Source organism: Pan paniscus, chromosome 9, assembly GCF_029289425.2.
Source record: "Pan paniscus chromosome 9, NHGRI_mPanPan1-v2.0_pri, whole genome shotgun sequence".
In the NCBI taxonomy this organism is placed as follows: Eukaryota; Metazoa; Chordata; class Mammalia; order Primates; family Hominidae; genus Pan; species Pan paniscus.
The window spans coordinates 50,651,850-50,677,985 of NC_073258.2; the positions used below are offsets into that span (position 1 = coordinate 50,651,850).

General features: G+C 38.5%; 2 pseudogenes; one reads left to right on the forward strand and one right to left on the reverse strand.

Annotated features, from left to right (window-relative positions):
- The window catches only part of LOC100979696 (olfactory receptor 4A8-like), a 238,692-nt pseudogene that overhangs the window by 104,862 nt on the left and 107,694 nt on the right, over positions 1 to 26,136 (forward strand).
- On the reverse strand, positions 20,618 to 21,545 carry LOC103782644 (olfactory receptor 4C13-like; annotated as a pseudogene).

Below are 26,136 nucleotides of genomic sequence, written 5' to 3' on the forward strand. Positions count from 1 at the left end.
TTACATCTGGTAGAATTCAGTTATAAATCTCTCTGGTCTTTGGCTTTTCTTGGCAAGTTGGGGGAAGTTTTAAAATTACTAATTAAGTTTAATTAGTCATTACTGGTCAGTTTAGCATTTCTATTTTTTCCTGTTTCAATCTTGGGATGTTATATATTTTCAGAAATACATATACTTTTCCTCCAGGTTTTTTAGTTTATTTGTGTAGAGATGCTCATAGTAGTTTATGATAATCTTTTGTATTTCTGTGGTATCAATTGCAATGTCACATTTATTATTTCTTATTGTACTTACACGAATATTCTCTCTTTTTCTTGGTTACTCTATCTAGCAGTCTGCCAATTTTGTTCATCTCTTCAAAGAGACAACTTTTAATTTCATTGATCCTTTACATATTTTTTTGGTTCCAATTTTACCTAGTTCTGATCTGTGTAGTTTTTTTTCTTTTAACTTTGGCTATTGCTTGTTCTTGATTTTCTAGTTCCTTGAGGTACAACATTAGGTTGACAACTTGAGATATATCTACTTTTTTGATGTAGGCATTGAACCCTATTAAGATCCCTGTTAGCACTGCTTTTGCTGTATATCAGAAGTTTTGAGATGCTGTGTTTCTATTTCCATTTGTTTCCAATTTCTTTAAAATTTCTGCCTTGCTTCATCACTGATATGAAGTTTTTTCAGGAACAGGTTGTTTAATTTCCATGGATTTGTGTTGTTTTGAGAGATCCTTTTAATATTTATTTCTAATTTTATTACAATGTGATCCAAGAAAATGCTTGTTATGGTTTCAATTTTAAAAAATTTATTGAGACTTGCCTTGTAGACTAGTATATGGTTTATTTTTGAGAATGTTCTATGCACAGATGAGAAGAATGTATATTTTTCATGTGTTGGGTAGAATGCTCTGTAAGTGTCCATTAGGTTCATTTGGTTTAGAGTCCAGTTTTACCTCACAGTTTCTTTGTTCATTTTCTGCTTCAATGATTTGTCTAGTGCCATCAGTGGGGGTATTGAAGTCCCCCACTATTATTACATGGCTGTACACTTTTTAAAAAATCTATGCTTTTTAAAATTTTTTATTTTTTTCTATTTTTTTTAACTTTATTCATAATTGGGATTGACAAGTTTTCTTTTTTTTCTTTTTAGAAATGGAGTCTGGCTCTATTGCCCTGGCTGGAGTGCAGTGGCATGATCTCGGCTCACTGCAAGCTCCACCTCCTGGGTTCACGCCATTCTCCTGCCTCAGCCTCTTGAGTAGCTGAGACTACAGGCCCCTGCCACCATGCCTGGCTAATTTTTTTTTTTTTACATTTCTCTTTTTATTTCTATGCCTTGCTTATTTTCAAAAACAGGTTTTAACTTCTATAACATTTTCCGAATAGCACTGCTGGAAAAAGAATAAATTTATTTGCTTTTTTGGTATATCATACACTGCACTTCCTTCAAAAATTTCTTTTTCCATTTTAACTTTTTTTCTGAAAAAATTAGCATTAAATATTATTTTTATCCATAGTTGAAAAAAACTAAAGCATCCATTTTACATTTCTATATTAAAGAAGTTTGAACATGTAACACGTATATTTACAGTTTATAACTCACTTTTACATATGTTGCCTCAATGCAAAATTTTGCTTAACTTTAACACAGCTTAAACATAATATTGCCCATATGACAGTCTTGCTGCTTTTGATGTTTTATAATCTACAATGGTAAAAGCTGGGAAACAGTTTCAAAGTTTGTAGCTTGGTACGTCAAAAAGAATTTGACTTTCACAATTTGTCTAAAATCTTTTTGCCAAAAATGCACAACACAGTTTTATAAAGAAAGTGGGAGGAGCTTAGTTGAAGCAATTTATAGACCTTGGAGTGAGAAGTGATGTCTAGAGATTAAGCAGTCAATCTTAAGTCAACTTATTCATCCACTGTGGCAGATGGTTTTCTGTCCTTCCCTTGATGGTTTCCAGGAATAATACACCCATAGTCTTCTAAATTAGCTGATTTGTCAGTTGATTTGAATATGTGTTATAGGTTGTTCTTTATTTCCTAAATTTTATTTTTGCAGTTTAACTTATTTGTTAATTCTTTTTCTTTTTGAAAAGAGGAGACTCAAATAACTTCTTTGGAAAATAATTCTTAATTTATCTGCAGCCCTATATTTTGAAATAAAGTGTATATGGTAAAGGAAAGATTTGTACCACTTCAAATTTTTTTGTTAAGGATTGAAACTTGAGTTGCAAAAAGTTGTCTGTCTGTTTTTGAGACAGGGTCTTGCTCTGTGGCCCAGGCTGGAGTGCAGTGACACAATCATGACTCATTTCAGCCTTGAACTTCTGGGCTCAAGTGATCCTCCAGCCTTAGCCTTAAATGTGTGTATATATATATATATATATATATATATATATATATTTTATTATTATACTTTAAATTTTAGGGTACATGTGCACAACGTGCAGGTTTGTTACAAAACAGAGATATAGACCAATGGAACAGAACAGAGGCCTCAGAAATAATGCCACATATCTAAAACTATCTGATCTTTGACAAACCTGACAAAAACAAGCAATGGGGAAAGGATTCCCAATTTAATAAATGGTGCTGGGAAAACTGGCTTGTCATATGTAGAAAGCTGAAACTGGATCCCTTCCTTACACATTATACAAAAATTAATTCAAGATGGATTAAAGACTTAAATATTAGATCTAAAACTATAAAAACCCTAGAAGAAAACCTAGGCAATACCATTGAGGACATAGGCATGGGCAAGGACTTCACGTCTAAAACACCAAAAGCAATGGCAACAAAAGACAAAATTGACAGATGGGATCTAATTAAACTAAAGAGCTTCTGCACAGCAAAAGAAACTACCATCAGATTGAACAGGCAACCTACAGAATGGGAGAACATTTTTGCAATCTACTCATCTGACAAAGGGCTAATATCCAGAACCTACAATGAGCTCCAACAAATTTACAAGAAAAAAACAAACAACCCCATCAAAAAGTGGGCGAAGGACATGAACAGACACTTCTCAAAAGAAGACATTTATGCAGCCAAAAAACACATGAAGAAATGCTCATCATCACTGGCCATCAAATAAATGCAAATCAAAACCACAATGAGATACCATCTCACACCAGTTAGCATGGTGATTATTAAAAAGTCAGGGAACAACAGGTGCTGGAGAGGATGTGGAGAAATAGGAACACTTTTACACTGTTGGTGGGACTGTAAACTAGTTCAACCATTGTGGAAGTCAGTGTGGCAATTCCTCAGGGATCTAGAACTGGAAATACCATTTGACCCACCCATCCCATTACTGGGTATATACCCAAAAGATTATAAATCATGCTGCTATAAAGACACATGCACACGTATGTTTATTGTGACACTATTCACAATAGCAAAGACATGGAACCAACCCAAATGTCCAACAATGATAGACTGGATTAAGAAAATGTGGCACATATACACCATGGAATACTAAGCAGCCATAAAAAAATGATGAGTTCATGTCCTTTGTAGGGACGTGGTTGAAGCTGGAAACCATCATTCTTAGCAAACTATTGCAAGGACAAAAAACCAAACACCGCATGTTCTCACTCATAGGTGGGAATTGAACAATGAGAACACATGGACACATATACCTGGCTAATTTTTTCTGTAGAGATGGGGTTTCACCGTGTTAGACAGGATGGTCTCGATCTCCTGACCTCGTGATCTGCCCACCTTGGCATCCGAAAGTGCTGGGATTACAGGCATGAGCCACTGCACCTGGCCGACAAGTTTTCTTTTTAAATTTTATTTTTATAACATAATAATGACTACTCAAGCAAATTGAGGAACTTTACAATGTCTTTTTTCTTCTATGGTTTTGAATTTTTGTTTTTATTATACTTGAAGTTTTGGAGTTCATGTGCACAATGTGCAGGTATGTTACATAGGTATATATGTGCCATGTTGGTTTGCTGCACCCATCAACTCTTCATTTATATTAGGTATTTCTCCTAATGCTATCCCTGCACCAGCCCCCAACCCCCTGACAGGCCCCAGTGTGTGATGTTCCCCTCCTGGTGTCCATGTATTCTCATCATTCAACTCCCACTTCTGAGTGAGAACATGCAGCGCCAAGACCAGCTCAGTCGGGGAGACCCTAACCCATTGGCGCTAGAGGAATTAAAGACTCACACAGAAATATAGAGGTGTGAAGTGGGAAATCAGGGGTCTCACAGCCTTCAGAGCTGAGAGCCTGAACAGAGATTAACCCACATATTTATTAACAGCAAACCAGTCATTAGCATTGTTTCTATAGATATTAAATTAACTAAAAGTATCCCTTATGGGACACAAAGGGGTGGGCTGAATTAAAGGAATAGGTTGGGCTAGTTAACTGCAGCAGGAGCATGTCCTTAAGGCACAGATCACTCATGCTATTGTTTGTGGCTTAAGAATGCCTTTAAGCAGTTTTCTGCCCTGGGCGGGCCAGGAGTTCCTTGCTTTCATTCCTGTAAACCCACAACCTTCCAGCTTGGACATTAGGGCCATTATGAACATGTTACAGTGCTGCAGAGATTTTGTTTATGGCCAGTTTTGGGGCCAGTTTATGGCCAGAATCTGGGGGACCTGCTCCCAACAATGCAATGTTTGGTTTTCTCTTCTTGTGTTACTTTGCTGAGAATGATGGTTTCCAGTTTCATCCATATCCCTGCAAAGGACATTAACTCATCCTTTTTTATGGCTGCATAGTATTCCATGAAGTATATGTGCCACCACATTTTCTTTATCGAGTCTACAATTGATGGGCATTTGGGTTGGTTCCAAGACTTTTCTATTGTGAACAGTGCTGCAATAAACATATGTGTGCATGTGTCTTTATAGTCAAATGATTTATAATCTTTTAGATATATATGCAGCACTGGGATTGCTGGGTCAAATGCTATTTCTAGTTCTAGATCCTTGAGGAATTGCCACACTGTCTTCCACAGTGGTTGAACTAATTTACATTCCCACCAACAGTGTAAAAGCGTTCCTATTTTGCCACATTATCTCCAGCATCTGTTGTTTCCTGACTTTTCAATGATCACCATTCTAACTGGTGTGAGATGGTATCTCATTGTGGTTTTGATTTGCATTTCTCTAATGACCAGTGATGATCAGAATTTTTTCATAAGTTTTCTGGCTGCATACATGTCTTCTTTTGAGAAGTGTCTGTTCATACCCTTTCCCCATTTTTTGATGGGGTTGTTTGTTTTTTCTTGTAAATTTGTTTAAGTACTTTGTAGATTCTGATATTAACCCTTTGTCAAATGGATAGATTACAAAAATTTTCTCCCATTCTGTAGGTTGCCTGTTCACTCTACTGATAGTTTCTTTTGCTGTGCAGAAGCTCTTTAGTTTATTTAGACCCCATTTGTCAATTTTGGCTTTTGTTGCCATTGCTTTTGGTGTTTTACTCATGAAGTCTTTGCCCACCCCTATGTCCTGAATTGTTTTGCCTATGTTTTCTTCTAGGGTTTCTATGGTTTTAGGTCTTATGTTTAAGTCTTCAATCCATCTTGAATTAATTTTTGTATAAGGTGTAAGGAAGGGATCCAGTGTCAGCTTTCTGCATATGGCTATCCAGTTTTCCCAGCAACATTTATTAAATGGGGAATCCTTTCCTCATTCCTTGTTTTTGTCAGGTTTGTCAAGGTCAGATGATTGTAGATGTGTAGCATTATTTCTGAGGCCTCTATTTTGTTCCATTGGTCTATATATCTGTTTTGGTACCAGTACCATGCTGTTTTGGTTATGTAGCCTTGTAGTATAGTTTGAGGTCAGGTAGCGTGATGCCGCCAGGTTTATTCTTTTTGCTTAGAATTGTCTTGGGTTGTGTGGGCTCTTTCTTTTGTTCCATATGAAATTTAAAGTATTTTTTTGCAATTCTGTGAAGAAAGTCAGTGGTAGCTTGATGGGGATAGCATTGAATCTATAAATGACTTTGGGCAGTATGGCCATTTTCACGGTATTGATTCTTCCTATCCATGAGCATGGAATATTCTTTCATTTGTTTGTGTCCTCTTTTATTTCCTTGAGCAGTGGTTTGTAGTTCTCCTTGAAGAGGTCCTTCACATTCCTTGTAAGTTGGATTCCTAAGTATTTTATTCTCTTTGAAGCAATTGTGAATGGGAGTTCACTCATGATTTGGCTCTCTGTTTGGCTTTTATTGGTGTATAGGAATGCTTGTGATTTTTGCACATTGGTTTTGTATCCTGAGACTTTGGTGAAGTTGCTTATCAACTTAAGGAGATTTTGGGCTGAGACGATGGGCTTTTCTAAATATACAATCATGTCATCTGCAAACAGAGACAATTTGACTTCCTCTTTTTCTATTTGAATACCCTTCATTTCTTTCTTTTGCCTGATTGCCCTGGCCAGAACTTCCAATAGTATGCTGAATAGGAGTGGTGAGAGAGGGCATACTTGTCTTGTGCCAGTTTTCAAAAAGAATGCTTCCAGTATTTGCCCATTCAGTATGATATTGGCTGTGGGTTTGTCATAAATAGCTCTTATTATTTTGAGATACGTTCCATGAATACCTAGTTTATTGAGAGGTTTTAGCATGAAGGACTGCTGAATTTTGTTGAAGGCCTTTTCGGCATCTATTGAGATAATCATGTGGTTTTTGTCATTGGTTCTGTTTATGGGATGGATTACATTTATTGATTTGTGTATGCTGAACCAGTCTTGCATCCCAGGGATAAAGGTGACTTGATTGTGGTGGGTAAGCATTTTGATGTGCTGCTGGATTCGGTTTGCCAGTATTTTATTGAGGATTTTCACTTCAATGTTCATCAGGGACATTGGCCTAAAATTTTCTTTTTTTGTTGTGTCTCTGTCAGGTTTTGGTATCAGGATGATGCTGGCCTCATAAAATGAGTTAGGGAGGATTCCCTCTTTTTCTATTGATTGGAATAGTTTCAGAAGGAATGATACCAACTCCCCTTTGTACATCTGGTAGAATTCGGCTGTGAATCCATCTGGTCCTGGACTTTTTTTGATTGGTAGGCTATAAATGATTGCCTCAATTTCAGAGCCTGTTATTGGTCTATTCAGGGATTCAACTTTTTCCTGGTTTAGTCTTGGGAGGGTGTATGTGTCCAGGAATTTATCCATTTCTTCTAGAATTTCTAGTTTATTTGCATAGAGGTGTTTGTAGTATTCTCTGATGGTAGTTTGTATTTCTGTGGGCTCCATGGTAATATCCTCTTCATCAAATTTTATTGCCTCGATTTGATTCTTCTCTCTTTTCTTTATTAGTCTTGGTAGCAGTCTATCAATTTTGTTGGTCTCTTGAAAAAACCAACTCCTGGATTCATCGATTTTTTGAAGGGTTTTTCTTTGTCTCTGTCTCCTTCAGTTCTGCTCTGATCTTAGTTATTTCTTGCCTTCTGCTAGCTTTTGAATGTGTTTGCTCTTGCTTCTCTAGTTCTTTTAATTGTGATGTTAGGGTGTTGATTTTAGATCTTTCCTGCTTTCTCTTGTGGGCATTTCATTCTATAAATTTCCCCTTACACACTGCTTTAAATGTGTCCCAGAGATTTTGGTATGTTGAGTCTTTTTTCTCATTGGTTTCAAAGAACATCTTTATTTCTGCCTTCATTTTGCTGTTTATGTGGTAGTCATTCAGGAGCAGGTTTTTCAGTTTCCATGTAGTTGAGCGGTTTTGAGTGAGTTCCTTAATCCTGAGTTCTAGTTTGATTGCACTGTGGCCTGAGAGACAGTTTGTTGTGATTTCTGTTCTTTTACATTTGCTGAGGAGTGTTTTACTTCCAATTATGTGGTCAATTTTAGAATGAGTGCAACGTGGTGCTGAGAAGAATGTGTATTCTGTTGATTTGGGGTGGAGAGTTCCATAGATGTTTACTAGATCTGCTTGGTCCAGAGCTGAGTTCAAATCCTGGATGTCCATGTTAATTTTCTGTCTCAGTCATCTGTGTAATATTGACAGTGGGGTGTTAAAGTCTCCCATTATTATTGTGTGGGAGTCTATGTCTCTCTATAGGTCTCTAAGAACTTGCTTTATGAATTTGGGTGCTCCTGTATTGGGTGCATATATATTTAGGATAGTTAGCCCTTCTTATTGCATTGATCCCTTTACCATTATGTAATGGCCTTCTTCGTCTCTTTTGATCTTTGTTGGTTTAAAGTCTATTTTGTCAGAGACTAGGATTGCAACCCCTGCATTTTTTGGCTTTCCATTTGCTTGGTAGATCTTCCTCTATCCCTTTATTTTGAGCCTATGTGTGTCTTTGCATGTGACATGGGTCTTCTGAACACAGCATCCTGAGGGGTCTTGAATCTTTATCCCATTTGCCAGTCTGTGTCTTTTAATTGGGGGCATTTAGCCCATTTACATTTAAAGTTAATATTGTTATGTGTGAATTTGATCCTGTCATTATGATGCTAGTTGGTTGTTTTGACCGTTAGTTGATGCAGTTTTTTCATAGTGTCGACGGTCTTTACAATTTGGCATGTTTTTGCAGTGGCTGGTACTGGTTCTTCCTTTCTATTTTTAGTGCTTCCTTCAGGAGCTCTTTTAAGGCAGGCCTGATGGTGACAAAATCTCTCAGCATTTGCTTCTCTGTAAAGGATTTTGTTTTTCCTTCACTTATGAAGCTTAGCTTAGCTGGATATGAAATTCTGGGTTGAAAATTCTTTTCTTTAAGAATGTTGAATATGGGCCCCCACCCTCTTCTAGCTTGTATGGTTTCTGCAGAGAGATTCAGTTAGTCTGATTGCCTTTTCATTGTGGGTAACCTGACTTTTCCCTCTGGCTGCCCTTAACACTTTTTCCTTCATTTCAACCTTGGTGAATCTGACAATTATGTGTCTTTGGGTTGCTCTTCTTGAGGCATATCTTTGTTGTGTTCTCTGTATTTCCTGAATTTGAATGTTGGCCTGCCTTGCTAGGTTGGGGAAGTTCTCCTGGATAATATCCTGAAGAGTGTTTTCAAACTTGGTTCCATTCTCCCTGTCACTTTCAGGTACACCAACCAAGCGTAGATTTGGTCTTTTCACATAGTCCCATATTTCTTGGAGGCTTTGTTCATTTCTTTTCACTCTTTTTTCTCTAATCTTGTCCTCTTGCTTTATTTCATTAAGTTGATCTTCAATCACTGATATCCTTTTTTCCACTTGATTGATTCAGGTATTGAAACTTGTGTATGCTTCACAAAGTTCTCTTGCTGTGTTTTTCAGCTCCATCAGGTCATTTAAGCTCCTCTAGACATTGGTTATTCTAGTTAGCAATTCCTCTAACCTTTTTTCAAGGTTCTTAGCTTTCTTGTGTTGGGTTAGAACATCCTTTAGCTTGGAGGAGTATGTTATTACCCACCTTCTGAAGCCTACTTCTGTCAATTTGTCAAACTCATTCAAACTCCATCCAGTTTTGTTCCCTTGTTTATGAGGAGTTGTGTTCCTTTGGAGGAGAAGAGGCATCCTGGTTTTTGGAATTTTCAGCCTTTCTGCACTGGTTTCTCCCCATCTTTGTGGTTTTATCTACTTTTGGTCTCTGATGTAGGTGACCTATGGATGGGGTTTTGGTGTGGATGTCCTTTCTGTTGATGTTGATGGCATTCCTTTCTGTTTGTCAGTTTTCCTTCTAACAGCCAGGACCCTCAGCTACAGGTCTGTTGGAGTTTGCTGGAGGTCCACTCTGGACCCTGTTTTCCTAGATATCACCAGCGGAGTCTGCAGAACAGCAACTATTGCTGCCTGATCTTTCCTCTGGAAGCTTTTTCCCAGAGGGTCACCAGCCAGATGCCAGCCAGAGTTCCCCTGTATGAGGTGTCTGTTGGCCCCTACTGGGAGATGTCTCCCAGTCAGGCTACATGGGGGTCAGGGACCCACTTGAGGAGGCAGTCTGTCCATTATTAGAGCTTGGAGGCTGAGCTGGGAGAATCTTGCTGTCTTCAGAGCTGTCATGCAGGGATATTTAAGTCTGCTGAAACTATGCCCCTGCTGTACCTTCCCCCAGGTGCTCTGTCCCAGGGAGATGGGGGCTTTATCTATAAGTCCCTGACTGAGGCTGCTGCCTTTTGTTCATTGATGCCCTGCTCACAGAGATGGAATCTAGAGAGGCAGTCTGCCTTGCTGAACTGTGGTGGGTTCCACCCAGTTCGAATTTCCTGGCAGCTTTGTTTACGCTGAAGCATAAAACTGCCTACTCAAGCCTCAGCAATGGCAGATGCCCCTCCCCCCACCAAGCTCAAGCATCTCAGGTCAATCTCATACTGCTGCACTAGCAGTCAGATTTTCAAGCCAATGGATCTTAGCTTGCTGGGCTCTGTGGGCCTGGGACCCACCAAGCCAGGCACTGGAGGGAATCTTCTGGTCTGCCGGTTGCCAAGACAATGGGAAAAGCACAGTATCTGGGCAGGAGTGTACTGTTCCTCCCGGTACAGTCTCTCACAGCTTCCCTTGGCTAGGAAAGGGAAATTCCCTGACCCATTTCACTTCCTGGGTGAGGCAATACCCTTCCCTGCTTTGGCTCACCCTCTGTGGGCTGCACCCACTGTCCAGTCAGTCCCAATGAGATGAACCAGGTACCTCAGTTTGAAATGCAGAAATCATCTGCCTTCTGCATCAGTCTCACTGGGAGCTGCAGACTGGAGCTGTTCCTATTCCACTGTACACCTTTTCTTAGGTCTAGTAGTATTTGTTTTATGTATCTGGGTGCTCTCATGTTGGGTGCTTATGTATTTGTGATTGTTGTAACTTCTTGTTGAATTTATACATTGTCATTAGATAATAACCTTCTTTGTCTTTCTTTTTTTACTGTTGTTGACTTAAAAGTCTGTTATGTTTGATATAAATTTGGCTACTCTTGCTTGCTTTGGGTTTTTATGTGCATGGAATATATTTTCCCACACATTTACCTTGAGCCTGCAAATCGTCTTCAACAATTATGTGGGTTTGTAATAAGCAGCATCTGGTTGAATTTTTTTTTTTGAGATGGAATCTAGCTCCATCTCCCAGGCTGGAGTGCTGCGGCACGATCTCGGCTCACTGCAATCTCTGCCTCCTGGGTTCAAGCAACTCTCCTACCTCAGCCTCCCAAGTAGCTGGGATTACAGGTGTGTGCCACCACACTCAGCTAATTTTCATATATTTAGTAGAAACAGGGTTTCGCCATGTTGGACAGGCTGGTCTCAAACTCCTGATGTCAGGTGATCCATATGCCTTGGTCTCTCAAAGTGCTGGGATTACAGGCATGAGCCACTGTGCCCAGCCTGGATTTTTTTTTAGTCCCTTCCACCAGTCTATATCCTTTAAGTGGAGCACTTAATCATTTACATTAATAGTTGATATTGATATGTGAGCTTTTGTTCCTGTCATAATGGTAATTGTTACCTAATGGCTTTGTAGTTTCAGTTGTGTAACTGCTTTATAAGACCTGTAAATTTTATACTTTTGCATGTTTTTATGATGGTGAATATGTTAGACCATTCTTACGTTGCTATAAAGGAATACCTGGGACCGGGTAATTTATAAACAAAAGAGGTTTAATTGGCTCACAGTTCTTCAGGCTGAACAAGCATGGCATTGGCATCTTGTTGACTTCTTGGGAGGTTTCAGGGAGCTTTTACTCATGGTGGAAGGTGAAGTGGGAGCAGACATGTCACACAGCCAGAGCAGGAGCAAAGTGTGGGGAAGATGCCACAGACTTTAAAATAACCCGGTCGCATAAGAACTCACTCACTATCACAAGGACACCACCAAGTCATGAGGGATCCACCTCCATGACCCAAACACCTTTCATTAGGCCCCACCTCCAACATTGGGGGTGACATTTCAACATATGATTTGGGTGGGGACAAATATCAAAACTCTATCTTTCCACCCCATCCTCCCCAATCTCATGTTTTTGTCACACTGCAAAACACAATCATTTCTTCCCAATAGTCCCCCAAAGTCTTAATTCATTCCAGCATTAACTCAAAAGTACCAAGTCCAAGTCCATAGTCTCATCTGGAGATTAGTTTCTTCCATCTACAAGCCTGTAAAATCAAAATAGGTTATGTACTTCCAAGAAACAATAGTAGTACAGGCATTGGGTAAACTTTCCCTTTATAAATGGGAGAAATCAGCCAAAAGAAAGGGGCTACAGGCCCCATGCAATTTCAAAGCCCAGCGAGGCAGTCATTAAGCTTTAAAGCTCCCAAATACTCTCCTTTGACTCTATGTCCCACATCCAGGGCACACTGTTGTGAGGAGTGGACTCCAAAAGCCTTGGGCTGCTCTGCCCTGTGACTTTTCCAAGCTTAGGTGGCAAGCTCAACCATTCTGGGTTCTGGAGTATAGCAGCTCCCTTTCTACAGCTCCACCAGGCAGTGCCCTAGTAGGGACTCTGTGTGGGGCCTCATTAGAGGTTCTCTATAAGGGCTCCACCCCTGCAGCAGGCTTCTGCCTGGGCATCTAGGCTTTCTCATACATTTTCTGAAATGTAGATGGAGGCTGCCAAGCCACCTTCACTCTTGCGCTCTGTGTACCAGCAGACTTAATACCACATGGAAGCTGCCAAAGCTTATGGCTTGTGCCTTCTAGAGTGGCAACCTGAGCTGTACCAGGATCCCTTTGAGGTGTGGCTGAAGCTGGAGCAGCCTGGGATGTGGGGAGCAGTGTCCATTGCTAGAGAGGTAGTGTGATCTTTTGGGTGTGTCGCAATACTCTTTTTTTCTATGGTCCCAGAATTCTTATGCTGGTTCCTTTTTGGATTTACTTTTGTTTGGATAGAAATTTATTCCCCTCTTGAGGGTGTGACTATAGGATATATTGTGTAGGGTCCTTTGACTTTGCTTCTGGGTACTTTCAGGGGGACAAATCTATGAATTTTTTGATGATAGATGGCCTTAGTGTAATGGTTTTCTCAAATACTATTTTTTGTATGTTGTAGCGGCAGTGGATTGGGCATGTGAGAAGGATCACTGCTTCCTGCAAAGATGAGCAGGGGGAAGTCTCTTATTTTATTCCCCAGCATTGTGCACTTCTGTCAGCAGGGATTGTATTGGGTTGTTTAGTTTTACCTCCAGGTCAGTAGGTGGCACTTGCAGATACAAGCCAGCTGAGCACTGTGCAGTTCTGTGGGCAGTTTAATAAGCTGTGCAGGTTGACTTCCAAGCCAGTAGGTGGCATTCCAAGAGAGAGGGAGCAGTGGGATTTTTCCTTGGATTTTGTTCATTACAGAAGCTCTGGGTGTCTCATGTAAGGGGTGGGGCCATGGAACTCCCAGGACTCCCTGTCCTATGCTCTGCTGCTGCAGTGGTTGGATGGGGCAAAGCCAGGCATGGCTGGGTCTGGGAAGTCCTGAACCAGGCTCTCCAAGGCTGGTGCAAGTGCTGATTCTACTGAGGGTTTGGGGTCACGTCTCAGGCTACTGGAGCAACCCTCCAGGAAGGGGCAGAGGCACTTCTGTTGCATCAAAGCACCTTCATGCTAGAGGAGAAGTGTGGCCATGAATCAGCAGCTGGAAGTGGCAGTGGGACCTGCTCCGCCCCCAAACCTCCAACCCCATGGGTTTCCCTACAGCATTAGGCCACCAACAGCTGGCCAGAACCTCTAGGCCCATCCTAAGCTGTCTGTGTTCAGATGGAAAAGCCTCCCCAGGCCGTGAAACTCCTTGTCTGGGGCAGAAACTTTGGCTCTCAGGCCACACCCTTCCTGTTCTGGTCCTATGAAGGGAGGGGTACCCAGTTCCTGTACAACGGTATGAACTCACACCACACTCTCCTCTCACTTCTGGCTGTGGGGGGCTCCAGATCAGATCACATCAGATCACAAATCTCATCTCCATGCTCCTGGATGGCATGCTTGAATTGTGCAGGGATAGGACCAGGCCAGCAGCCTTGCCCTTGGGGTTCCTGGACTCAAGTGCTGGCTGTGATAGGGAGGGCAAGCTGGTCCCTGGCCACTGGAGGAACACTCACGTAGGGCAACAGTGGCTGCACTGTGGGCCTGCCGCTTGGAAGGGTGGTCCTCTCTCCATAGGAATGGCTAGGCAGGCGGCTTTGGGAGAGACTGGCAGACATGGGGCATGTGGTCCAAATGACCTCAGTCCCACAGCAGAAGCAGTGGAACCTCTCCTTGAGGCATGTGAGAGCACCTGGCCTCCCCTTTCACTACCTGGCCCAGCAGCCAGCAGTGGCAGTAGCAGCCTCAGGGCAGGACAGAGATCCTTGGGGAATGGGCTCCCAGAATGGCACCATGCTGCAGTTGTCCAGTGCTTGGAAGCTTGTGAGACTCCATGTAAGTCTGAGAAGCACCTGTGCATGATGTCCAGGCAGCTCTCTATGCCAGTCTGAAGGCCTATGGGGTTGAGGGACTCTCCTATAGCTAGGATTATGGAAGTCTGCAGCAGAAATATGGAGCTCTGGGGTTCCTTCACTTACCCCTTCTTTGGGTCTGGGGCAGCTCTTGGCTCCTAGCAACCCCAAACAGGTAGCCTCATATCTCCTTCCTTCACCCTCAGTGTCTCCTGTTGCCTCTTTGTTGAATTCCAGTGCTCTTTCTCAGACGATCTGTTTAAAGTGTGAATATCCACTCGATATTTTGGTTCCTTTCTGTGGAAGAGGTGTACCCCAGCCGAATCTAGTCAGTCATCTTGTAGTTGCGTTTTTTTAATTGTAAATTTTTAATACAATGTAGCATCTCATAAATGTATTAGTTTTAATAGTTTATAAATTTTGATTTGCTACACACACAAAATTATTGTATGCAAATAATGACAGTTTAAAATTTTTCCTAGTCATTTTTATAAATGCCACTTATTTCTTTTCTTTGCCTTATTGCACTGGTTAGATTCTCCAGCACAATGTGGAACAGATGTAATTATAATGGATAGTTGTGCATTGTTTCTGACTCCCAGAGAAAGTTTTTAGTATTTCCTCATTAAGTAAATGTTGGCTGTATGGTGTTTGTTAATACGCTTTATCCTACTGAGGAAGTTCTATTCCTAGTTTTCTTAAACATTTTAAAAAACATGAATGTATGTTAAATCTTATCAAGCTTTTTCTCTATTTATTGAATTGATCATATATTTTTTCTACTTAATTTTGTTCATGCAGTGAATTACATGAATTGATTTTTTTTTGAGACAGGGTCTCACTCAGTTGCCCAGGCTGGAGTGCAGTGACACAATCACCAATCACTGCAGCCTTAAATTCCTGGGCTCAAGCGATCCTCCCACCTCAGGCTACCAAGTAGCTGGAACTATGGTACATGCCACCACACCCGGCTAATTAAAAATTTTTTTTTGTATAGATGGGGGTCTCAATATTTTGCCCCAGCTGGTCTTGAACTCCTGAGATCAAGCGATCTGCCCACCTCAGCCTCCCAAAGTGCTGGGATTACAGTGTGAGCAATCGCATGTGGCCATGAATTGATTTTGAATGTGAAATCAACATTTTCATTCCTGGGACAAAACTTACTTGCTCATGATACATTATTATTTTTATATATGGCTGTATTTTATTTGCTAAATATTGGGTTTAGAATTTTTGTGTCTGTGTTAATGAGAGATATTTATCTGATATTTTTTCTTGTAATGCCCTTTTTCATTTTCTCTAATCCCTGAAAATGTTGATATAAAATTGGTAGTGTTTTTAAAAAGTGATATGTAGAATTCACTGATAAAGCTACATGGGATATAATCTTGTTATTTTTGGGAGAAGTCAGGGGAAAATTTTTCAAGAGCGAATTTAGCACATGTATGTTATTCAGGTTTTGCTTGTCTGTGTGTGCGTGTGTGTTTAGAAAGTTGTGTTTTTCCAAAGAAATGATAAATGTCTGAGATAATGGATATGCTAATTACCATGAATTAATCACTATACATTATGTGTATCAAAATGTCACTATTTACCCTATAAATATGTACAATTATTATTTTTCAATAAAAATTAAAAGTTGCTTAGTACAAATATTTTAAATTTGCATTTCTCTGGTTACTAATGAAGTTGAAAGTTTTTTCATACTAACGAAGTTGAAAGTTTTTCAAGAATGACCATTCATTCTTCTTCTTTTGGAAATTGTTCTTGTCCTTTGCCCATTTTGTAGCTGAATGATTTCTAATTAACTTGTAAGACTCTTTGCATATGGAGGATGCATACATTTTCTTTATTCAATCGAAATATTGTTTTTACAGACATTTTTGAATGACAAAAAATAGAACGCTGTGTTTTTCAAAGCAGAGGTCCATTTCTTTTTAACTGGCAAGGACATTAGCAAAATTCATTTGTAATGTCTTTTTATTATCTTGTTAAGATCTGTAGAATCTACAGCATAGCCTTTTCATTGCTGATTCTCATAATTTGTTTTTTTCCTTATATTTTAAAACCGATTTTGCTAAGGACATTAGTTTTATTAATTTTTACACAAAACCAACCCTTGTCCTTATGTATTTTCCCTATTTTTAAATTAATTTTATCTCAAGTATATCTGTCTTCTACTTACTATTCATATTATACCATGTTTTGTGCATTTATTTTGCTCTACTATTTCTAGCTTCTGGAGATGAAAGCTTAGTTCATTTCCTTTAATCTTTTTTATTTTCTAATACTTGCATTTAAAGTTATATATTTCTCTCTGAGCAATTCTTTAGCTGCATCTAGTTTTTTTTGTTTTTACTGTCTTTCAGTTAAAATTCATTAAAAATTTTTCATTGGCACTTCTTTAATATATGAATAATTTAGAATTGTGTTGCTTGATTTATAAATAATTGGGGGATGTTTAGTTATATTTTTGTTATAAATTTTTAGTTGAAGCCTACTATTATGAGATATGTGTTCTATATGGTTTAGTCCTTTGAAATGTATTGCATCTTGTACCGTGGCCCAGTGTATTTTCAATTGTGGTGTACGTTCCATGAGCACTTAGAGATAAACAGAATAATCCTACATTTGTTTTCTCTTTCCCCACTCCCTTCAGCTAACCTGACTGAAACTGTGTGAGAAACTCAAGACTTTTTAGGGAAGAACATTGCTTTATTTGCATTCAAATCAAGTTTTCTTGATTTGTTCTGAAGTTAACGTTTATCGTCTTCTGGGAGTGAGTTCAGATGCCATCTGCAACACCACAGCTTAACCTTTCACATTTGAGTTTAAACTCGAGTCTAGTTACAGGTCTAGAAGCAAAGAGGGATGATGAAGATGGGTCTTGAGGGAAATCAACATTGTTTTGCTGGGAAACTGCTTCAGGGAAGGACATATAATTTCCTCAGGCAACGCAAGGTTAAACCTTCCGTTAGGGGTTAAGAGGTTTTTTCCGCTAAGGGTGAAGGAAAGGTTCTACTCGAGGTGGGGAGGCCTCTTCAGCTGGCAAAGCAGGCTTATCTTTTCTCTGTTCCATCTTCTCAGTATCCTCCTTCTGAAGCAGAAACATAGTTTCATCCATGACTCTTTTCTCTCTAATCTTCATCCTATATCAAGTTATTTTCCTCAAAATTCATTAATGTATCTTAAACTGTCTCTATTACTGTGTGTTAGTTTGGGTTTCTTAGATACATATCTGAAATTGAGAATTTTTACAAAAGTGACTTATAAGGAGAAGGGGTTAAGGGAAGCTAACTGTGGTAGAGGGAAGAAAGGACATGATCTCAACTGGAGTCTGGCTTCAGATGTGGTCTCAATTGAAGTCTGCCTCAATTGAGTCTGGAGCCGTTGAAGCTCTGGAGGATACATTGTATTATACAACAACCTTTTAAACTTTCATGTCTGTTAGTCATTGGCCACTGCTGGGCCCTGACGGTGGGCATAATCTTCTGGGTGTGGCACCTCCTATTTTCTGTGGTGTAATTATCCAGGGAAGGGTGGGGCTGTGAGCTGTTAGCAGCCCAGACACAGCAGGTGGGGCATGAGTTCACTTACCAGGCAAAGGGCATTTGAGCTGGATGCAACAGTGTCCCTAAAACTCGGTGTCTCTTGGGAGTCACCAAAGTTCAGACTCCCATTTATTCACACCTAAATCATTATAATTACCTCCTAGCTGCTCTTCTCTTGGGAGGCTTGACCCTTCAATCCATTTTCCATACTGTAGCTAGAGTTATCATTCCCAAAACAAATCCAGCTACATTTCTTGCTAGTTTAAAAGTACTTTCACTATTTTCTCCATGGTACTTAGCATTTAGTTTTAACACAATTATGAGACCCTTTTTGATCTTACCAAGATCCTACTTTCCAGCTTCATGTCTTGTATCTTGCCTTTTACAATCTCAGTGTCCTACACCGGTGCACAGTAGGGGTTCAATAAATAATTGTTGAATGAATAGATAAATTGATAATTACAGTCATAATGAATTGTTTGGGTTTCCTGCTTCCTCTTTCTCATCTTCTGGCCTTTGTTACCTATTCCATCTCATAGATGCACTCTTAGCTCAACCTTATGCCTACTTATTCTGCTGACCCCTTTTCTGCCTTTGGCTTCTGTTTTTTTTTTTTTCTTTTTTGAGACAGAGTCTTGCTCCATCAGCCAGGCTGGAGTGCAGTGGCTAGATCTTGGTTCACTGCAACCTCTGCCTCCTGGGTTCAAGTGATTCTTCTGCCTCAGCCTCCCAAGTAGTTGGGACTACAGACATGCGCCATCACGCCCAGCTAATTTTTGTATTTTTAGTAGAGACAGGGTTTCACCATGTTGGCCAGGCTGATCTTGAACTCCTGACCTCAAGTAATCCACCCTCTTTGGCCTCCCAAAGTGCTGCGATTACAGGCATGAGCCACTGTGCCTGGTCAGCTTCTGTTTTTGATGTCTTTTCATCTAGGCATCCTTTTTAGATCTCCTAGGTCTTTGTTGTGTGTCCTTCTAACATGCTTTCACAGCACTCTGTAATTCCATGATCTTACTATTTATAGTATTATGTTGTAATTCTAACTTTTGTGAAAAGAGGACCTTGGTTTCTCTTTATTCACCACTAAGCCCCAGGAACTATCAATGTGCCTGATACATTCCTGGAGATAAAAAGTATTTGTTGATTAAGGAATAAAGAATGCAAGGAATAAGTGGAATACAGTTATCCTGAAATTGCTTTGTATGTAGCTATATAATTTGAAAAACAGCTTTTAGACTGGGTGTGGTGGCTCACACCTACAATCCAGCACTTTGGGAGGCTGAGGTGGGCAGATCACGAGGTCAGGAGATCGAGACCATCCTGGCCAACATGGTGAAATCCCATCTCTACTAGCCAGGCATAGTGGCAGGTGCCTGTAGTCCTAGCTACTTGGGAGGCTGAGACAGGAGAATCACTTGAACGTGGGAGGCAGAGGTTGCAGTGAGCCAAGGTCGTGCCACTGTACTCCAGCCTGACAACAGAGAGAGACTCCATCTCAAAAACAAAATACAAACAAAACAGCTTTTAATATGAAAATGTTACCAAAAAGCAAACTGATTGATAGAAAAATATAAACAGCCCATATACATAAGATAATAAAATTTTACTGGGGGTAGGAAAAATATCAAGATAAACTACATGTTCATATGCTGAGAATGCAGTTTCAATTTCTTTCTCATTGTTTCAATAAGAGTGAAAAAATGTGGTTTCCCTATGAGGTCCAACCAGAATTCTTAGTCTGAAGGTAGAAAATACTTTCCTAGCCTCCACTACTACTTTTGCTTTATATTTTATTGAATTTATTCATTTTCATTAATCCTTTTATTCATTGATTCTGTTTATGGTATACCAGACATGTTACCTTGTAGGAACTATTGTTATCTATCGGGCAAGTACTTTATGGAGTATAACTGTATATTTAACAAATAGAAATTTCTCCTTGATATCAAAACATCTTCTTTATTTGAACCATCACTCTTTCTGGTCGATTATCAGTACAAAAAGGGTAACATGAGTAATACAAAATGGTTCTGAAGCCTACAAGGACATTTGGAATCATGGCATAAACTTCATTGTTTACCCATCAGATGCTAAATAGTTCTTTGCTTTTATAGCCCTGAAGTAGTTAGATAGCATAATATTTCAGAAAACAAAGGCCATTAATTTTGATATATAGAAACACAAGAATTATTAATGAAAAAGTTATATTTTTAATGAACTAACATATACAATGTGTCCAGCATAGTCCTTGTCTCAATAAATGATAGCTGTTATAATGATCTGATCTTTCTGGAAGGGTATCATGGTAGTTAAGCATATGGTTTGGGAAATCAGTGAGATTCTGATTACTGTCTATTTTATACTTCTATTTTGACACTGTCCCCTTCTCTCAGTTTCCTCTTTGGTAAATGGGGATAAGAATAATGCCTCCCTCAGTTTGTTATGGACATTATTACTTAATATAGATATATTTATTTTATTACTTATTTTACATTTATTAGAAGGAAGGCCTATGAGTTTCATATATATGGATGAAGCTAGTGAAACTAAGCCCCAAATTGGTAGAATTTTCCCTGTTTGTGAGAATGATACACGGTTAGGTTTTCTCCTTTTTCTTGAACCCATTTTGACTCCCCTCAAGGCATCATCTATGGATCACAGTGGTTAATTATTTTATTTATCCAATAAGTATTCCTTGCTGACATTACCCAAAATGTCCTTTTGACCCTTGCCTCAGTTGAATCATGTTGGGCTCCAGTCACATTTATTTGACACTTGAAATAGCTTTCCTACTACACAATTTCCTAATGGCATTTTTCATCTGAGCATTCCTCAAGGTGTAGATTAAGGGGTTTAACATAGGAGCTATCATAGTGTAGAATACAGCAACTGCTTTATCAATGGGTAAAGTAGCTGGAGGTCTCATGTACACAAATATGCAGGGTATAAAGAATAAGATGACAACTGTGATGTGGGAGACACAGGTGGAGAGGGCTTTGCGCCTTGCCTCTAAACTGTGGGTCCTTAAGGAGTACAGTATGACCACATAGGAGACCAGGAGCAAGAGAAAGTTTAACAGGCATATGAACCCACTGTTGGCAGCAACGAAGAGTCCTAGAGTGTGGGTATTAGTGCAGGCAAGATTGAGCAAAGGGTTGAGATCACACATAAAGTGATCTATGACATTAGGACCACAGAAAGGTAATTGGAAGATGAAGAGGATCTGTATGGTTGCATGAAGAAAGCCTCCTACCCATGACACTCCCACTAGCAGGCTACAAACATGCTGCCTCATGATGGTGGTATAGTGCAAGGGCTTGCAGATGACCACGTAGCGGTCATAGGCCATTACAGTAAGTAGGATGACCTCAACACCTCCGAAAAAATGTTCTCCAAAGACTTGAGTCATACATCCATTGAGTAAGATAGTCTTGTTTTCATAGAGTGAATCTGTGATCAGCTTAGGGGCATTGACGGAGGAATAGCAGGCATCAATAAAGGACAGATAGGCCAGGAAAAAGTACATGGGGGACCTCAATGATGGGCTGGCAGTGACGGTGACCACAATGAGCACATTTCCTATCATGGTGGTGATGTAGATGACAAAACACAACAAATATGATTTTCTGCATTTTTGAATTCTCTATAAGCCCCAGTAGAATAAACTCTGTCACATTGTTTCTATTCACCATGTATTTCAAATGGTGGTTAATTACAATACCTGAAAAAGAAAACAATTTTTATTGATACATCTTTAAATTTGTTAAACTTCTCCATTGTAATATGTAATATAATAAATTCTTGGATTATACTGGGTTGTGATTTGAGGATTTTTTCTGAGACAGGAAAAAATTTTGGGTTTTGGAGGTTTACTCAAATTGCCTCCCTGGTGAAGACTGTGCTAAGAGTTTTGACATGAGAAACTTTTGTAGCACACAGGGAGGAGACCATCTGTGAACACTTTATCATCTGAAACAACTAAAAGTTGAATGATTCACACATAGTGGCAACTAAGCCTGAAAAGACTATAGAATATAGATGTAAAGCACATGAATGCAAAACTCAAAATTTGCTCTCTCTCTCTCTTTTTTTTTAAAGAAAATAATGAAACATGAAATGTTATGCACAATATAAGTGAAATGATAAAGAGGAATCTGAAGAAAGGGGATTCTTGGGATATTTCTCTAGTGAAGGTCTTTGTGTGTTTTTTATGACATGGGCTGAGATCCAGTAAGGAGCTGGAAGGCCAGATAATGGAACTTAGTTAGCAGACTATTTAGAGTAGTTGACATAAGAATAACAGTGAATTTGTGGTGAATTTGTGATGAAAATGTAAAGAAAGAATATAAGAGCTACTATAAAAGAATTCATAATCTATTGTCTAAGTCCTATTAACTTTATAATGGCTAATAATATACACCTTTGAATAATTGCTATAAGCATGATATTGTAGAATGTGCTTTGCACACATGATCTCATTTTATCAATTTTACAGATGAGGACACAATCTCAGTGACTAATATTAATAGTTATAGTGTTAATATTAACTAATATTTACTGAACACAGCATGTTTCAAGTGCTTTTACAGACATTTGCTTATTGAATCCTCACTGAAAACCTATGTATTAGTTACTATTGTCTTTTTACACTTATTTTACACATTAGGAAATAGAAGCACATAGAAATTAAGGTTCCTCCCAAGATCGAGCAGATAATCAAGGCTGGACCCAATATTAAGTTTCAGATTATGCTTGTTAATTTTTTCCCTCCAAAGTCTTAACTCATGCCTTATATTGTTATAATAAACAATGTTGAACTTGTAATTTCCCCTTGATATGGCCATAATTTTTATAATTACTTTAATACCACTTCAGAGACAAGTTTATATGAAGTAACTTCATCATCAGACAGACACACACACATGATGATATATTGGAACTCCTAAATATTAAGAAAAATGTGGTATTACATTCACTGAAGGGCTGTTTTTGCTTAGCCTCTCCCTCAGCCCTATCCATTCCTTCTCAATCCCCTTCCAAAGCACGGGACCCTAGCCAGAATCTTCTGCAAAGTGTTAAAAAACCATTATCACAATAGTTAAGTGTGTTAGTTTGAGAATCAGAAAGACCAGATCAGAATCCTCATTTTTCCACCTATAACTTCTTTTACCTGGGGCATATTTCTTGGCACCTTCCATCTTAATCTTATCATCCAGAAAATGATAGTAATATTCACCTCACATACTGTTATGATAATTAATTGGGAGAACATATATGAATATATCTACCTTGCTGTTAGGGACATACACAGGACTTTCATTTATTTTTATGGCTGTATAAGCCTACGAGACAGGATAAATTGACAGTGTGATCAATATAATACAGAGAAACATTTGACCATGCATTAAGCTCACAAAGAAAGTTCTCCAATTTTCCTTTTACAGGGCTTTATATTATTCATAGCAAGTGATCCCAGGAAAGCTTCTCCATGTTTGTGGTTGGACTAATGAGATGATGATTTGCCATTTAATATTCATATTTATGTCTTTTGTGTGTGTGAAGTGTATTTAAATTTTGTTTTAGTCCTCATAACTTGTCTCATTCACTAAGGAGGTGTCTCATGGCAAAAACATGGTACCCGATATCAGAGAGATGGGTTCTACAAATTGCTTAATCTCTATAAGCCTCAAATATTTCAACTGTCAAATTAGGTTAATGATATTTACCAACCACCTTTTGAATAATTGGAGTGAGAATGCAAGACTCTATTACTCTATTGAAAAGTGTTGAAAAATACTGATTACTATATATAGAAAGTAACAATCTTTGATAAGCTTCAGCACTATTGAAAAACTTACCTTTGTTGTCTTTGATGATCTTAATGATGTTTAGGGGTGCTCAGACACAATCTTATTTGAGATTATCTTTTCTTGGGATAAGTAAGTTTCAATGTGAAAGATATTTCACACTTCAAAAGAGTTTATTCAGGTGATTCAATATCAAATCAACAGTTGTTAAGAAAGTCTGTTTGTAAGTCTAAATATTTTCTTCTAGCCTAAAGCCTCTGAACATTTTCACAAAAAAATGATCTTACATGGCTCTGGTCCCCTCAGGGTAAGATGAAGAAAGTGTGGAGGAAATACATGTAAATGAGTCACTCAATTCATGATGAATCTTGCTTTGGAGATGTGAACAACAACAACAACAAAAAACATTTTTATCTTGTACTGCATATATATTTAAAGAGGTTTCTACAAAGATTCAGAGACCTTGTCTTTTAGCTATTGCTTTCTCTCCCAGGAATTAATTATCTCTTTTGGTGGAAAGACTTTGTCTTAGAAGCAGATATTCTGGAGAGACATGTTTGAAAAATACCCATCCTGAATGGGGAATTGAATTCTCTGTATTTAAAACTTAAGCCTGTGAGAGTCCCTTTTTCCTATCTGAACCCAGGTTTCTAAGAAAGCTGAATGCCACGTAAATGGCAAGGTGGCATAATTCCAGAGTGGGCACCCCATGTAGTTTCCCTGTCGACTCATGCTACAGAAAGAGCTGCTATTTTTTCACCTAATATGAAACCTTTTTTGGAAAAATGTTATTGATTTCTTGAGATCTAGAGCACTGAGGGCATGAAATTAATGGCAGCCATTTTAAAAGACTTGAAATGCTGTTTTTCTTTCCCTCCTCCTACTTTATTGAGGTATATTTGACAAGAAATTTTTATATTCAATTTTATATTCAAGAAATTTTTATAAATCATATTGATGATTTATATGTGTATACATTGGGCAGTAATCACCATAATCAACATAATTAATATGCTCATCACCTTACATAGTTAATCACTTTTATTGGTATGGTGAGAAACTTAAGCTCTACCTTCTTAAATCTACTGTAATGTATACAAAACTGTAGTAATAACTATAGTCACTTTGCTGTACCTTATCTCTACAACTTATTTTACATAAGTGCAACTTTATGCACCTTGACCAGCATTTCCATTTCTCCCTGCTCTAGCCCCTCACAACCACCATACTATTCACTGTTTCTATGAGTTTTATTATTTTAGCTTTTACATATAAGTGAGGACATGCAATATTTGTCTTTTTGTGCCTGGCTTATTTTGTTTAGCATAATGTCCTGCAGACTTATCCATGTTTTGCAAATGGAAGAATTTCTTTTCTTTTAAGGCTGAATAATATTTATGTATATATAAAATCACTTTTCTAATCCATTAAGTTACCAACAGGCAATTAGATTGTTGCTATATCCTTGTATTGTGAATAATACTCCAATAAACATGGAATACAGGTATCTTTTCAAGATACTGATTTCATTTTCTTTGGATATACAACCAGAAGTGAGATTGCTGGATCAGAAGCTTTCTAATTTTGGGGGGAACCTCTATACTGTGTTCCCAATGACTGTATCAACTTACATTCTCACCAACTGTGCACAAGGGTTTTCTTTCCTTCACTTCTTCACTAACATTTATCTTTTTTCTGATATAGTTATCCTACATGTGTGAGGTGATATTTCATTGTGATTTTGATTTGCATTACTATAATAATAAGTGATATTGAGTATCTATTCAAATACTGGTTGGACGTTAATATATTTTCTTTTGAGAAATGATTATTCTCATTCTTCGTCCATTTTTTAATTTTTTTGCTATTGAGTTTTATGTGTTCCTTTTATATTTTGGATATTAACTCCTAATCATATACATGGCTTGCAAATATTTTCTCTCATTCCATAGATTGCCTTTTCACTTTGTTGATTGTTTCCTTTGCTGTGAAGAAGCTTTTCATTTGATACAATACTACTCATTTATTTTTGCTTTTGTGACCTGTGCTTTTGGTATCAGATTAAAATATTGTCCAGACCAAAATCAAGATTTTCTTTCCCCTGTTTTCTTCTACTAACCTTATAGTTTCAGGTATTGCATTTAAGTTGTCAATCCACTTTCATTTGCTTTTTGTATATTGTGTGAGATAAGGGTCCAATTTCATTCTTCCATTTGTGAATATTCAGTTTTTCTAACACCATGTATTGAAGAGACTCTTCTTCCTCCTACTGTGTGTTCTTGACACCTTTGTCAAAGATGAGTTAATAGATATGTGGGTTTATTTCTAGGCTACTATAGTATTAGAATAGTCTATCTTTACCAATGAGTTTATGCTTTCATATGTTTTCATGTTGTTCGTTAGTGTTCTTTCATTTCAGCTCACTTTTGTTTCAAGCATGAAGAATTTCCTTTAGTATTCCCTTTAAGGCAGGTCC